Below are 15,325 nucleotides of genomic sequence, written 5' to 3'. Positions count from 1 at the left end.
TGGCCGGGTCCTAAGGTGTAAAATGGCTGGGTCCTTAAGGGGTTAAGCTACAGAAGCCTCACCCGTGCCACTTACAGACAGATTTCCACATATAATAAAACTAAGATTGCGGGCAAGCGGCCGAGCAGATCCAGGCAAGGTAGGGCTCATAGGAATCAGCGTCTCCAGCATCATCCATCAGTACCTGTGGATATTGCGGGAGAAAATATGTGACAGTTTTCCTTTAACTATGTCTCAATAAAATTATTGTTAATAGGTAAAGTGTTTTTTTTCTTATTCTTTGCGGGTAAATAGTTGTATTGAGTTTCCACTCTTTTTCATAAATAGTGTATAGAGAGGCCCCATGTAGTCAGGATGACAATCAGGAAAAATTGTGTATTTTTGGATTCATATGTTTGACATAAAAAAAGACATGTAAATAATCTGAATGGCCTAGTAAGTAACATATAGAAGCATTATTTTTTTCTCTCAAGGCAAAAACTGTTTTCCTTACCTTAGGAAAAATTTGCTTCCAGACTCCAAATATTGCAATCAAAATAAATCCCTGGATCACAATCCCTTCTCTAGAATATAGTAATTACAGTGCTCAAAAATATAGGGCAGCATTACACATTGGATACCGATAAACAATTGATTCAAGCTAAAAGCCTTTACTTATATGAATTGTGTGATTTGTTGAGAACAAAGGGACATATCAATAGTTAATGGAAACGAAAATCATCAACCATTTGACGCCTGGATTTCTATTACATCGAAAATCAAAGCAAATAACTGAAATGGCAGGTGGATCCCATTTGCGTGACTTTCATCACAGCAACTCTTAATGCGGCTTAGTATAGTACGTGGCCCTTTTGTGCTTGTACGCACCCCTGACAACATCTGGGTATGTCCATGATAAGAAAGATGATGTCCTGGGGGGGTTCTCCTGCCAAAGCTGGATCATGGTATTGGTGAGCAGTGGATTGTCTGTGACACCACTTGGTGGTGTTGGATGCACTGATTCATACTGTCTCAGAGGTTCTCAATTAGACTAAGGTCTGGAGAACATGAGAACATCAATGCCTCGGTCATTCGGGAACTGCTTACATGCTCTGGCCATATAAGGCTGGACATTGTCCTTGACCAGGTAGAACCCAGGACCAATTGCCCTAGTGTATGGTCTGACAGTGACCTATCCCAGTACCTAACAGCAGTCAGGGTACATTAGCCTTTTCAAAAGGTTTATACAACTTTTCAAGGATATGCCTCCCAGACCATCACTGACCCAATGCCAACCTGGTCATGCTGGATGATGTTGCTCACTTTGAACCTGCTCTCATTTGTGAAGAGAACGAATTCAGATGTTCTCTGGTGAATGCCAATGATACTAAAAAGTGATGGGATATGAGCAGAGGTCCTACTAGAGGCTGTTGGCCCTCATGGAGTCTGTTTTTGAAAGTATGGTATGAAGCATGCACATCAGTAGCCCCCAGGAGGTCATTTTGTTGGACTCTGGCAGTGTTCCATCTAGGGATGTCCTGATACTAGTATCGGGGCCGATACCAGGTATTTGCATGGTATCAGGGACTCGTTAAATGTCCCCGATACCAAATCCGATACCTGGTAGTATGCTCAGCAGCCCGCTGCAGAGCGGCGACACCGGACAGGTGCAAGTGAGAAACTACAAGGGGTTCCTGCTATCTACATGGGGGGGGGGGGGTTCTGCTATCTACAAGGGGGGGTTCTGCTGGCTACAAGGGGAGGTTGCGGTCTACAGGAGGGCTGCTACTAATGTCTGCACCTATCTATACTCCCTACTATTAAAGGCAATCTTGCAGCAGAGTCACCTGCACTAACTTGAATTTATATGTAGATAGTGCAGGTGACCCGGTTTCTATTGCTGCTCACCATGTGATCATCAGCGCAATAGCTCCGGAGACATCGGTCTCAACGCCAATACAAATTCCCTGGAGAAGAGAGAAATCGTGGCTCATACTAAAGCAGCCGCCTCCATTGTACGCAACAAGGAACCCACATATCAGCACGGTAAGCAGCGCCAGAAAACAGGTCACCCTGGTGTCAGATTTCCTTTCAAATAAAAGTACTCATAATTGGTATCGGCGAGTACTAGAATTAAAGTATTGGTACTTATACTCGGTCTTAAAAAAATGGTATCGGGACATCCCTAGTTCCATCTGTCCTTTCACCTAAAGGACCAGATACTAGTCCTGCTGTGGGGATGATGCCCTTTTATGTCCCTCATGTAATGGCCTGTGTCCTAGCATCTGCTTCATGCTCTAAAAACTGCTGGGAGACACAGAAAACTTTTGTGGGACTGCCTGTGCCATTCTGAGGAAGACACATTCAGAAAGGATAAGGAGAGATAAGATCATTTCTTTTATGGGGTTGTCTTGCTGTTGCTTCTCCAGTGCACTAAAGTAGGTGAAATCCTATGGAAGGGGGCATAGACTTGCATTGAGGTGGCGAGGCCTCCTCTGGCCCCTGCATCGCCAGTCATCAGGCACAGAGCGAAGCTTGCTCTGTGCACCAGATAACAGGGGGTGCTGCAGGAGAGATCGTGGGGGTTCCCAGCAACGGGACCCCCGCGATCAGACATCTTATCCCCTATCCTTTGAATAAGGGATATGATGTCTAGGGGTGGAGTACCCCTATAAGGCCAAATGGGCTGTGTCCTTAAAGGGTTAAAAACATGACAGAATCTAAATTAAAGGGAATCTGCCATCAGTATCACCTGAACTAATCTGTTACTACAGGCTTGTAGTGGCGTTACTAACTGTTTTTTGCTTCGTGCCTCTGTAATCCCTGTTATCTGGAATATGCTAATAAAGGAGCTTGGTGCACGCGTGGGGCATTCCGAAGCTGTGGGTGCATGGTGACATCTGGCCAGCATCTTCGTAGTAAAGCCTCTTGATGTTACTATGATGCGCAGCAAATCACTGGGTGAGGTGGAACCACGTCTCAGCCGATAATTTGGTGAGTGGGCGGTCCATCCCATTTGTCTCGAAAGGTATGGGCCACAGCGTGCCGAGGTCGGGTGAGTTACTGAACACTATACAGTAGATTGAGGGGTGTCCCAGTGGTCGGGCTCTCTGCAATCACACAATTATCCCCTAAGCACAGGATAGGGGATACGTTTTAGTTACCCGGAGAACCACTTTAAGCTAACACATGGAAAGTTTATTTTAGTGCCTCTTATTCTTTTTTTGTGGAGGAAACTAAATAATGCTCCAAAGTTCTTGTCAGTACTAATGCATATACGCAGTTAGTTACATAACTCCTTGGTAGTGAGGGTCTGTGTGTCCTCGAGTTTGCCTCAGGGACTGTAGTGATTAAGTAAAAGAAAAGTCAAGGTTTAATTTGATACATTTTATGATAATGGTAGATCCACAGAAATGACTTTCTCAGTGCTAGACCAAGGTTATGTGGTGGGACTCCTTGCAATATAAATGTGGAATGTACCAATTGTCCAATATGACATGAAAAGCATTATCAAATTCCATTAAAATTCATAATTTCCTCAAATTCTTCTTATAATTTTTTTCAATACTGTTCCAAATGTTGCGATAACTTTTTACATTATCATACTTTTGGTAAATCGTATTTTATTGGACAAGTTTATAAAAATGTAAGAAAAATTGTGTTTGCTTACACAGGATATGCAAAATCTGGGATAATCATGGATAGCAGAAACATAGTAATGGAAGTCACAATTAATGTGTATCTGTCGTTAGCAAAAACTTTTTATACATTTGTACTTAAACTTTATTAATATTTGTAATATACATTGGTTAAAAAATTTATTTTTGGGTAAACATATGCTGTCCCTACAGCTGTTGCCTTTGTGGGGAGACCAAATACAGGAAGTGTTGACGGGACAAGCAGGGCTCTGTGCAGGCTCCTGGCTTGTCAATCATCCTGATGTGTGAGTCGGGAGTGTGTCACAATACCTCACTCCACAGAGCCCTGCTTGTCCTCAGTAAACAGAGCCCCACTTGTCCTCAGTGTACAGAACCCTGCTTCTCCTCAGTGTACAGAGCCCTGCTTGTCCTCAGTGCACAGAGCCCTGCTTGTCCTCAGTGCACAGAGCCCTGCTTGTCCTCAGTGCACAGAGCCCTGCTTGTCCTAAGTGTACAGAGCCCTAATTGTCCTCAGTGTACAGAGCCCTGCTTGTCCTCAGTGCATAGAGCCCTGCTTGTCCTCAGTGCACAGAGCCCTGCTGATGTCTACATTTATAAAAATAAATGGGACAGTAGTTGCCGCAAAAAATACAAATATTTGCCTTTAGAAATGACAAATATGTCTGCTGGAGGAATGAAGCACCTTGACTTATAGGTAGCAAGAAGGAACAGGGAGGAAAAGTCTTGTAGAAGTGGACTGAAATGCCGTCTGGCCGAGGACTTTTTCCCTTGTTTAGTGCTTTAGGTAACTTTAGTTCCTCTGTACTAAGGAGTCGGTCTATTAAATTCCAGGTGTGAGGGGAAAGGCAAAGAAGTTCAGTCCTGGCTAGTTTTTTTTTTTTTACCGGAAGGTCAGTAAATTTGTTCCTAATGTTGTATTATTTTGCATAGTAAGAGCGGACATTTCTCTGCTATTTGTGAAGTAGAGTGAACTAATCCCTGGGTAGGCGAGTTGAGGGAAAAAATATAAGCAGACAGTGGTCAGGGGTGAAGTGCTCTTGAGAGCCGTATGCAACTTTTGTTGCCGTATTCATAATACACTATATGTACCTTCATGTAGAGACAAAACAACTGTTGATCAAGGCAAGAGACAACTTCTATCTTGTAGTAGATCTGCAACAGTAAGTCTGCAGAGCACCGTCCCTTGTTACCAGTCTTCAATGAGGACATGGAACAACTTCTTAAGTTGTGCACATCTTGTCTTCTTCAGCCTCGAGCCATGTGAAATGCATATACCCCTCAAAGTGCATTTTCATGCCTCTTAATTGGGTTTGGAATAGAGTCATCTGCATGTTGGGAGCAAAATATTATGTCACTGAGGTGACATCAGCCTTTGTCTTCAAGTGATGGCACATGGGGTAGAGAGTTGGATTTTGAAAAGGACAGACGGATGGTCTGACCAAGCTATGACGTTAATGGAAGCTTTCAGAAGAAAAAGAAAAAAAAGGGTGGCTAATAAAGATCACATTAATACAGCCAAAGTAAGTGTTGGAGGGGAATAGTAGGTGTAATCTCTGATAGTAGGTTGTGTTAGAGATCAATAAGGGGCTTTCTGTGAAGTTCCCTCCTAAATCTTTGGGTTGCTGCAAACAACAGCGGGGACCTACCGAAAAAGGTGTCAGAGGCCACCCCATGCCCATCCTTCACAGTAGGTAAAACAATAAAAACCATACTTAAAATAATACAGTGCAATATGGAGAAACAAACCCCTGGGAAAAAGGCACAAGTAAGGCAAGATATATAACCAAATACTATTCAGTAGCTGCAGATGAAAATGGAAAAAAAAAAAACAGATTCAGGTAGTACAGAAGAGGGGGCAACAATAAGGTGGTGTATACGTAATTGTTGCTAACAGAACCAAAGAGTGAACAGCATTTTGTGCCCACTCTGACACGGGATCCACATCAGACTCCCATTTATCCTTAATATTCAGCGGATAGGCTTCATGGTAAGAGGACAGCAGCTCTCTATACAACACAGAAATCACCCCCTTAGTAAAAATCTGCGTAAAAAGATCACCAACCACCATAGAAGAGCCAATAGTCAAATCAAAAGCTCTAGATTGCGCATTAAGGGCATGTCATAATTGTAAATATCAATAGAAAAATGAGTGAGGTAGAGAAAATTCCTCTTGCAATTGAGCAAATGATTTCAATACAGGCCCATCATACAATTGGGAGAAATATGTGGTAACGCAGTACAGAAATGACGTGCTCTTCTGTACTTCTGCCCATCCTGTGTGGCCGATGCTGCTGAATGTCCGTCATGGGTCCCCTCTCCTTAGAACTCTCTATATGTCACTTACTAATGTCATGTTACCTAAGGGTTAATATATTGTATTTCTATGCACCGTTGCCTTAAGAAATCTGTTGTTGTTAAGGACCTTTGTTGTTAGGGGAGTATGCAAGGTGAACAGGGTACTTATCTAACCAATGGGATCTCTCTAAACTGTCCCCTTATATAGTGAGGTCAGGGTTCAGCTCACTCTCTTGAGCTCTAGCTCTCTCGTGCTCTTGTAGCTGAGGTACAGTGAAGAGAAGTCCGAGGACTTTGTCTGGTGTTCCTGAAGGAGGCCTGAGGCCTAGTCCAGCAACCACGCTTCTACTGCAAGTTAACCCCTGCACCGTGGGTGAAAGTCAAAGAATGACGGTAGGAACTAAAGGTGTTGGGGATTCTGCTGAAGTCCAGTCCAGTCCAAGTAGTCAGTCAAGTCAGTCTGTCAATTACTAAAGTCAAGTGTGGCTGCATCAGTCAATACAATTGCAACTACAAGTCCCAGCAAGCCGATAAGCTTCCCTAAGTTCACCCTGCATCTCCTTAGTGCCAATCTGAGCTGTATGGACTTTAACCTCTTGTCTACCTCAGTAAAGCAAGCCAGTTAACCGTAACCTAGCGTCGGAGTGATTATTTTCCCCGGGCTTGGCACAGGTGAAGCTGGCCTACCTCGGGTGATGTATAGGTCAACCATGCCCTGGCATCACGAAGAGGTTAATGCACACATTACCCCGTCCGACACCACAGATACAAAACCCCATGGGTAACCCAAAGGGAAATTCAGGGAAAGTCATCAGGTAGCGAACACAATTCAGAAAGACCGGGATTATACCATAAAGGAGAATATGCAACAAACAGAGGATAGTGCATAAGGGTCCTTAATTTCGTTCACACCTTACGAATAAGTACAAAAGTGGGAGGCTGGTCTGAGGGTCATGTCTGTGCAGCCACCTCCAGCAGATATATTGGGAGGTCACTCTACCAATACGCCTCAACAGTAGTTCAGCTGTGCGCCCCATAGTGACAAACTGCGCTCATCCATTCAACTGTTGAACTTGCAACGCTAGAAAGTACAACCAAGGATTTGGAACAGATAAGCCACCAGCCCAAAGGATAGGGGATAAGATGTCTAATCAGGGGGGGGGGGCACTGCTGGAACCCCCTGTGATCTCCCTGAAGCACCTGCATTATGTGCGGAGCTGCATCTCCAGGCTCGGAAACCGGAAGTTTTCGGGATTGGAGACGTGATTTAACACCACGCCCCCTCCCTTCATGTCTATGGGAGGGGGCATAACAGCTTCAGAGCCTGGAGATGCAGCTCCGCACATAATACGGGTGCTGCAGGGAGATCACTCCGCACATAATACGGGTGCTGCAGGGAGATGTATGATCACCCCGCAATCATACATCTTATGCCCTATCCTTTGGATAGGGGATAAAGTCTCTAAAGCCGGAATACCCCTTTAATCAGGTTAGATCTACCAATTATGGAAAGGGGAAGTTTATGCCAGGTAGCCACTTTACGAGAACTACGATCCATAAACGGAATTAGGTTATCTAGATCCCTGTGTTACAGTATACTGTATAGTGTCAACTACTTTACAAAGTTTAGTATCATCTGCAAAAATAGAACATGTTGTAATAAAGTTGTTCAAAAAGTGCTGGTGACTGACCTGGGCAGACAGTGGTGTGAGGGACAGACAGGTCATAGTCAATGTTGTCTAGCCTCAATCAGACAGGTAAGTGACCTGCTCTTTCTGCACAGAATACCTACATTCAGTGGTTTTCTCTCTGCAATTCCTCCTGAATACCAGTATTCAGTATACCAACTATTTAGAATTGTGTTTTTTTTATGTTCATTGGATTTGGTCAGGGTGTGGTAGCCCTTCTGGGTGTCCATCATGCCGGTCTAGGGGAGGTGTGTGTGTGTGTGGCCATTAGGTTCCTTACCTCCCTGCCATACCCCGGGCATTTCTGCTTTGGCAGGGATGCCGAACCGGTTTTACTGGTTCCTCGGTGGCAGCTTTGTTAACGACTAGTTGTTCACCAGGAGCACTTTTTGGTCCCTGAGTAGCTTCGGCGAAAGGGGACATTGTACCTGGAGCCTTGCAGGTGCCTTTTGGCCTGGAGGTGAAGGGTTTGGTTTGTTGGGGGCCTCTCTCCTGTCAGAGAAGGACTTGCAATGGACCGCATCCTCGTGCACTTTTTTTTTGTGTGAACACTTGCACTTTTTACTTGCACTTGGGTAAATTGAGAGTAGCCAACTATTTAGGTAAGTAGTTCTATATAATTTTACTTGCACTGAGGTCTGTGGTCTAAGTCACATTTTCTTCAGTGTTTAAACATATTTATTTTTGTGACTTTTCTCTGTCATTTTCGAGCCACAGTCAACTTCTAGCTGCAAGCTAGACTCTTAAAACCCCATCAGCTGCCAGTGCATCCCATAGTAATTTATATCACAGTACTAAAAGTAGCTTCTCCAGCTTCTCAGCATTGTGAAGTCTTTAAAAATACAGTGGTCCCTCAACATACGATGGTAATTCGTTCCAAACGACCCATCGTTTGTCGAATCCATCGTATGTTGAGGGATTCGTGCAATGTAAAAAGTGCATTTAATACTCACCTGTCCCCGCCGCTCCGGACCGCGTCCTCACCGCTCCCGATGCTGTCCCAGGGGCTCCCGATGCTGTCCCGCTGCTCCGGCGTCTTCTTCGGGATCCTCCGGCTTCTTCCGCATCTTCTCCGGTGTCCGAGCCTCGCTTTCAGGTGACTTTATTACGTTGCTGCGCTGGGACAAAGTGCGCAGCAACGTAATAACGACACCGGAAAGCGAGGCCCGGACCCCGGAGAAGATGCAGAAGATGCCGGAGGATCGCGAAGTGGACCCGGAGCAGCGGGGATAGGTAAGTGAACCTGTCCGGGATGCTTAAACTGCTATCCGACAGCAGCTTAAGCATTTTGCGCTGTCAGATAGCAGTTAATGCGATGGCCCCGACATATAAAAGCATCGTATGTCGATGCTGACATCGACATGCGATGGCCTCTGAGAGGCCATCGTATGTCGATTTGATCATATGTCGGAGCCATCGCATGTCGGGGGGGTTACTGTAACATCTCATCACAGGAGATCTAATCTTATAAACAAAAAAATCACAGGGGAACATTGCTACTCAAATATAAAAAGTAAACCACTGGGATCCCACAACTATTAAGGTATGTTCACGTCAACTATATGTGCTGAGTGTTGTAGATGATATGCTGGTAAATCAATGATAAAATCTGCAGCATACATATTATGTGCAACATATTCTTACGGCGCTGTAGAAATCAAAAGGCCACAAAGGCTTTCTAAACAGGGGGGGGGGGGGGGGGAGGGGATTTTGTAAAGGGAATCTGCCATTAGCATCACCCGCACTAACCTATTGGTATAGGCTTAAACTGCGGGTGACGTTTGTTACATTTCTTTTGACAAATAATCCTTTTGATTGAAATCGACAATTTGTATGAACTGTTTTTATCTACAGCCCGCCATACCAGTATGATAGCTGTTTGCCAAACTCTGGCAGACAGCTAACCTTTCTGATCTTCCCATATACATAAATGCTCAGCTGACTGTTCATGTGTTCTGAAAGGATGAAGGGATGTAAGCCACTTCCACTATCCTCTAGTAGTGGCTTATCTACTCAAGAACAGAAGGATCAGGCAGTTAAAATCCATCATGACTGATCCTTTACTCCCCTGAGAGATGATGAGTGTTGGGAGGTTACTACATACATTACATGGTCAGGTAGTAATGTGTATGGAATTATTTTGGTGTGGAGCAAGCTACAGATGACTTTTGAGGTGATTTTACATGGTGATTTTTTTTTAAAATAGTTTTTTATTAAGTTTTTCAAAGTACAAAAATAACATTAGCATCTTGCGATGCAAACAACTGCATACAATGAATGGCAGAACATATTGGGAAACTGTTGCATGTATGCAGTGAACATTGATATAACAGTAACTCAACAGAAGAACTTACAGCAGTACCCCTGATTCAAATATAAGATCAATATCCATCGGTATAATCTTAAGCATCTACAAACAAATTATGAGGTGATATTATTAACAATGATGTCCCTTGTTCCCACCTATGAGTTAGACCATACCCATTAGACCAGCACAATACAATATTTAATCCTTTTAGGACTATTACATAAGGTACCTCCAAGTGACTAATTTTTGGTCAAATCCTGGCAGTATTTAGTTAAACCTGTATCAGATTATGCCCCATATTCGTCACATCAGTCAGTCACTGACCGTCAGTGCAAGGCTAGAGCATCATTTCAAAGGTTAGTTTGTGTGTGAATTCTGGCCATGCCCTTGGTGACAGCCTCTGGACTCAGGAGATTGATCATTCTGGACATAAAAAGAGAACAAAAATAAATAGACGGTAACATATACTTTGACTATGTGCTTGAGAAAATCCATTTATAAGTTAGTGGCAAGAATTTCACATGCTCACAATAGCAAAATGAAACATCTGACAGCCCCTCGAAATAATTCATAGGTCTCCCATTAAACCCAATCAGTTCATAGACAGTCTGAAATATTAGTTGATAAATAAACTGATTGTGATACAGAATACCTATAAATTAGTTTTGAAAGGTGTCAGGTCCCTCATTTTGTTATTGGGAGTAATAATTCCTAGACAGTCTGAAATAGTTTTAATAAAAGGTACTACTATTAATGGAGGTAGAGGGTGACAATCAGCACTTTCTGACCTATACACATACAGGTGGTATAGGATCAGCTCTGGTGACACCAGAGGAAGATGGTTGGCACCATGGGGGGCATTTACATAAGATATGTGTGATGTAGTTAATTTTTTAGTCCTTTCTTTTTGAGTTTTTTTTTTTTTTTTTTGCGTGAATCCGCCAAATTTATTAAATGGTCGCACGGCATTTGATACATTTTTGTGGAGGATACTCGTTTTCTGAAATTTCACTCTTCACATACACCAAAAAGCTACGCTAGGTCTTGGCTGGTTTAGAATCGCCACTTTATGTTTTTTGCGAAAGTCACAGTTGATAAATTCATTACCACTGCACAAGACTAATCTTAACAGCTGGTCTGTACACTCTTTTTAGAAAAGGTGCAAACCCAAAAGTCGCGAAAAATAGCCTGAGGTGCAGTGCTGCGCCAATATAGAGACAAATCTACACCCAAAAACAGCTCTAAAGACATTGATAAATGCCCGCACATCTCCCTTTTCCAAATGCAGTGTCTCAAGATGGCAAAAGAACTTCCAACTGTTGTCCTATTGATAGTTCAGCCACAGCTGTACCTCCTGTCTTCCACAAACACATGCATGCTCAGTTCAGCCAAGTATGCATGTATTCTCATTAGGGAGAAATAGGGAGAAAAATAAGCTGCTGCTTAACACTTCTCCAGACACCTAGAGAGAACAAAAGAATCAGACATTGAAATTCACTAAGCCCTGTCCTTCAGTGCTCCCTAATACACATGAGACAGTTGGACCAGCAAAAACTGCCAAGTTTGTCCAGCTTTGCTCCAATTTTTATGGGCATTTGTCCTGCTACTCTACTATAAACAGGAAAGCTCTATCTAAAACCCAACTAGCTAAAATGGGTCCCCTTATGTCTAGTATTAACAGAGACAAAGTCACTTAATGGGGCTGATTTATTATAACTGTATAATTTGCCCATAGCAGTGTTTCCCAAATAGGGGGCCTAAAACTGTTGCACAACTACATGCTAGCAGTTGTAGTTGTTCGACAGCTGATGGCACCCTATTTGGAAAACACTGCCATAGAAACTTTTACCAAAGCTGTCATTTTACCAAAAAGAAATGAAAGCTGAGCCATGATCAGTTGCTATTGGGAAATCAGAGAGTTTTTGTCTCAGATAGATTGGTAAATCTGGGCCACTGTGGCTAACTGGCTTTGGCGATTCCACTGGTGGGCCCTTGGCACCCCAGCCCGACACTGCTCCAGAGGAGCTAATAACTTTTAAGGGTAGGGGCACACGTGACTAATTTTATGCATCTAAATATGGCACATGTGACCCTACCATTATGTATAATTAATATATTAGGTCTCATGGTTGTATATGGAGGTATACAGTGGTACCCAGACTGCTACACAAATCTGGATAGCAGACTGTGTAGCCTTGTTGACAGCTTTCATAATATTGTTCTCCTACCATCTGGGTTCCAAAATGTCAATAGAAAAATGTTATCATGAGGTTAAATTGTATTTGTCCGAATGGAAACATTCACTTGGAGACGTATATATTTGCTCCACTGTGAACCTTAAAAAGTTCATGTGAGGAATGTAAGAAGAGAATGAGGCAGAACACTGAAAGAATGATAAACTTGGCTGCACGTTTCACATATTTTCCTAGAAAACGCATGGGATGGTAGAAGAGGAAGCCCAGTACTTGACACTGTTTCGCACATTGATAGGGGCTTCATAGATTTCTTGGCTCGGAAATTAAATTCCTGTAAGCACACTCCTTCCCTTGTATTCTCCAATGTGAAGGAGTGCAGAGAATGTGCTGTGATCGTCCAGCAAGTCGTAAAAACATGACCCACTATTCTGCCTTGAATTAAGCTCTGCTTTGCCCCTACTGTAACACACCTACACCCAGACCACAGTACAGATGTAAACATCAGCCCTATAACACTTGTGCATTCTTTGTATTGTTTTTCTTTTGTGCTGTTCTATGATTTTGTAACAGAGGCTTTTATCATTATTCAAATGGCACCATTATACAATTCTATTGATCACCTAAAGAAAAAACAAAGCAAAACAATTAAAAAGGAGAACATTCAGGCCCTGTTCACATCTGTGTTCATCAATTCCGTTGCTCTGTCATAGGAAAAAATTTGTGGAGTTTTGAATCTATCGCCTTAAAGGCGTCCTCCATTAAAAAACATTTATTTTAAATCAACTAGTGCAAGAAAGTTAAACAGATTTGTAAATTACTTCTATTTAAAAATCCAGTACTTATCAGCTGCTGTATGCTCTACAGGAAATTCTTTTCTTTTTGAATTTCCTTTCTGTCTGACCACAGTGCTCTCTCCTGACACCTCTGTCCATGTCAGGAACTGTCCAGAGTAGGACCAGGTCCCCATTGCAAATCTATCCTGCTCTGGACAGTTCCTGACATTGCCAGAGGTGTCAGCAGAGAGCACTGTAAAATAAATGAACTTCCTCTGTAGTATGCTGCAGCTGATAAGTACTGAAAGGGTTAAGATTTTTTTTTATAGAAGTAATTTACAAATCTGTTTAACTTTCTGGCACCAGTTGATTTAAAAGAAAATGTTTTCCAGTGGAGTACCCCTTTATGGTCCCCTTATTAATAATGATGGCATCTTCCAATTTCAGTTATGATATCTATCATATTACCAGAAAAAATACTGCTAAACTACATTGGACCCTCAAAATCAAATGTAAACCCACAGATAACTTATTAGCAAGGACAACAAATTTTCTTATAAGAATCACAATTCTGTGATACAGCTGACAGATCCAGTGGGGAAATTTAAAAACTGTCCGCTGCTGTATCCCCACTGCACACATCTTATTTATTTGAATGATCTGGACGGAATCAGATAGTGACTCAGCTCAGTTCATTTTTGGACCATATCCGGTTATGTTATCGGACTGAAAACCGTGGTCTACAAAAATAGCAATAGGCAAATTAGGGTTTGGGGGTGTTACTCTGCTTCCTATAACTATTCATAGGCCTTCCCAGCAGTGACCTAGCTCAATCCACCTTGCTGGATGTTGATGTTCAAGGTTTCCAAGCAGGATTGAGCCTTGTCACTACCTATGAATATTTCCAAAGTGGCATAGTTACATGACCGAGTGGGCAGGTGTAGTAGTGCATTTGGGGGTAAGGTAAAGTCCCCAGTGAACCAAAGATCCTACTTTGCATATTTCTGGATGTTTTTTAAAAGAGTTACATAATCAAGATACCATAGTGATCAGTTTAACCCAATACCAGTAGTTCTCCAACCAATTTCCATTTGGCAATATGGGAGTGAAGGTGGGGAGAACGGTATCTCTGTATAAATACTGTATACCAATAAGCAATATTTTGCAAAACAACAATGGTGAAAACGTTTAGTGTAATGAGCTGGAAATCCCAATTGGCCAAGGGACAGCAGTGTCACTTGACCTGTTCACCTTTCCAGCTTTTCACAGACTAAAATTACCACCAGGTATATAGGGACAGCCAATACTATCAAAAAAACTGGCTTAATCTATAACTTTTGGTACAAATTTAGGTGGAGATAAAACAAAATGGTTAAGATTATAAAGGGTGCACAATATTTAACAAGAACCTATTAGGTCTACGAGGCCTCACACAAAGCCCCAGGACCTGACAGATGAGGAAAACAGCATACCCACTCTGTTCAGCTCTATGTGATGCCAGAATACACTTTTAGGGTAGGGTTACATGTAGTGCATCTGCTGTCTATTTGACGCTTGCAGGAATACCCTGCGCAAAGGGAAATAGGAAGCAGATTCTGCTACAAGCAGACACACAGGGCTACCCTGCCACAGCCCTGCGTCTGCAGTGAGATTTTGCCTTCAAACTGCACACACAGGGCTGTGGCGGGGAATCTCTGTGTGTCTGCTCAAAGCTGAAAGCCTATTTCCCACTGAGCAGCGTATTTCATGTGGTCTGCTCTACATATTTTAAAGCTTCCATGCTGTGTTTTCCAAGTTTTGTACTTTACTTATAAAACATATACAATTCATGCAGGCCTCTGTGTTGACAACTGGCAGTGGGTGTCCACCAGTATTTATATGAGATATAGGTCTGGATGTCAAAGTCCGTCTCTCTCTGTTTGCAAACAGTGCAGGGAAGATAAAGGGGATCTGATAAAAACCAAAACAAATGTACAGTATTTTAAAGTTCAAATTCATGGACATTGACATCTGGGACTTAAACAAATGGTTGTATTTTGATACTTGTTTTGAACCGCGTATGCAATAGGGAACTGCAGTGGATGAGATTTTAAAATCTCTAGCACACATTGTGAAAAAAATAGCATTTTCGTGCCGAAACTAAACCTGGTTTCAAATCAGCAGCAAGTGAATTTTGGTATTGGTGCAGATTTTCCGCATTGACTTCTGAGGGGAAGAAAAATACATTTTGAAGATATCTGCAACGAATCCATGCAAAAATGATTTGCAGTTCTTTTTTTTTTTTTTTTTTATAACATTTTTTTTTAATTAAAGCTTAAAGGGGTTCTCCACCATAAGGTGATTTTAGTACGTACCTGGCAGACAGTAATGGACATGCTTAGGAAGGATCTGCGCTTGTCTTGGGGCTAAATGGCTATGTTGTGAGATT

At 42.5% G+C, this 15,325-nt stretch overlaps 1 long non-coding RNA gene across 9 annotated transcripts in view; it reads right to left on the bottom strand.

Annotated features, from left to right (window-relative positions):
- Nucleotides 1–15,325, bottom strand: part of LOC130367757 (uncharacterized) — a 114,236-nt gene that overhangs the window by 82,871 nt on the left and 16,040 nt on the right. For 3 of the 9 annotated variants that reach the window (XR_008892158.1, XR_008892156.1, XR_008892159.1), the window contains one exon: nucleotides 9,812–10,352. The exons of 5 other annotated variants lie outside the window; for them this stretch is intronic. This is a non-coding gene — a long non-coding RNA (uncharacterized LOC130367757). One more of the 9 variants, XR_008892162.1, reaches the window with a different exon arrangement.

Source organism: Hyla sarda, chromosome 4, assembly GCF_029499605.1.
Source record: "Hyla sarda isolate aHylSar1 chromosome 4, aHylSar1.hap1, whole genome shotgun sequence".
Taxonomy (NCBI): Eukaryota; Metazoa; Chordata; class Amphibia; order Anura; family Hylidae; genus Hyla; species Hyla sarda.
Note: the sequence above shows the minus strand (reverse complement) of the source record. Positions and strands in the feature narration are given on the sequence as shown.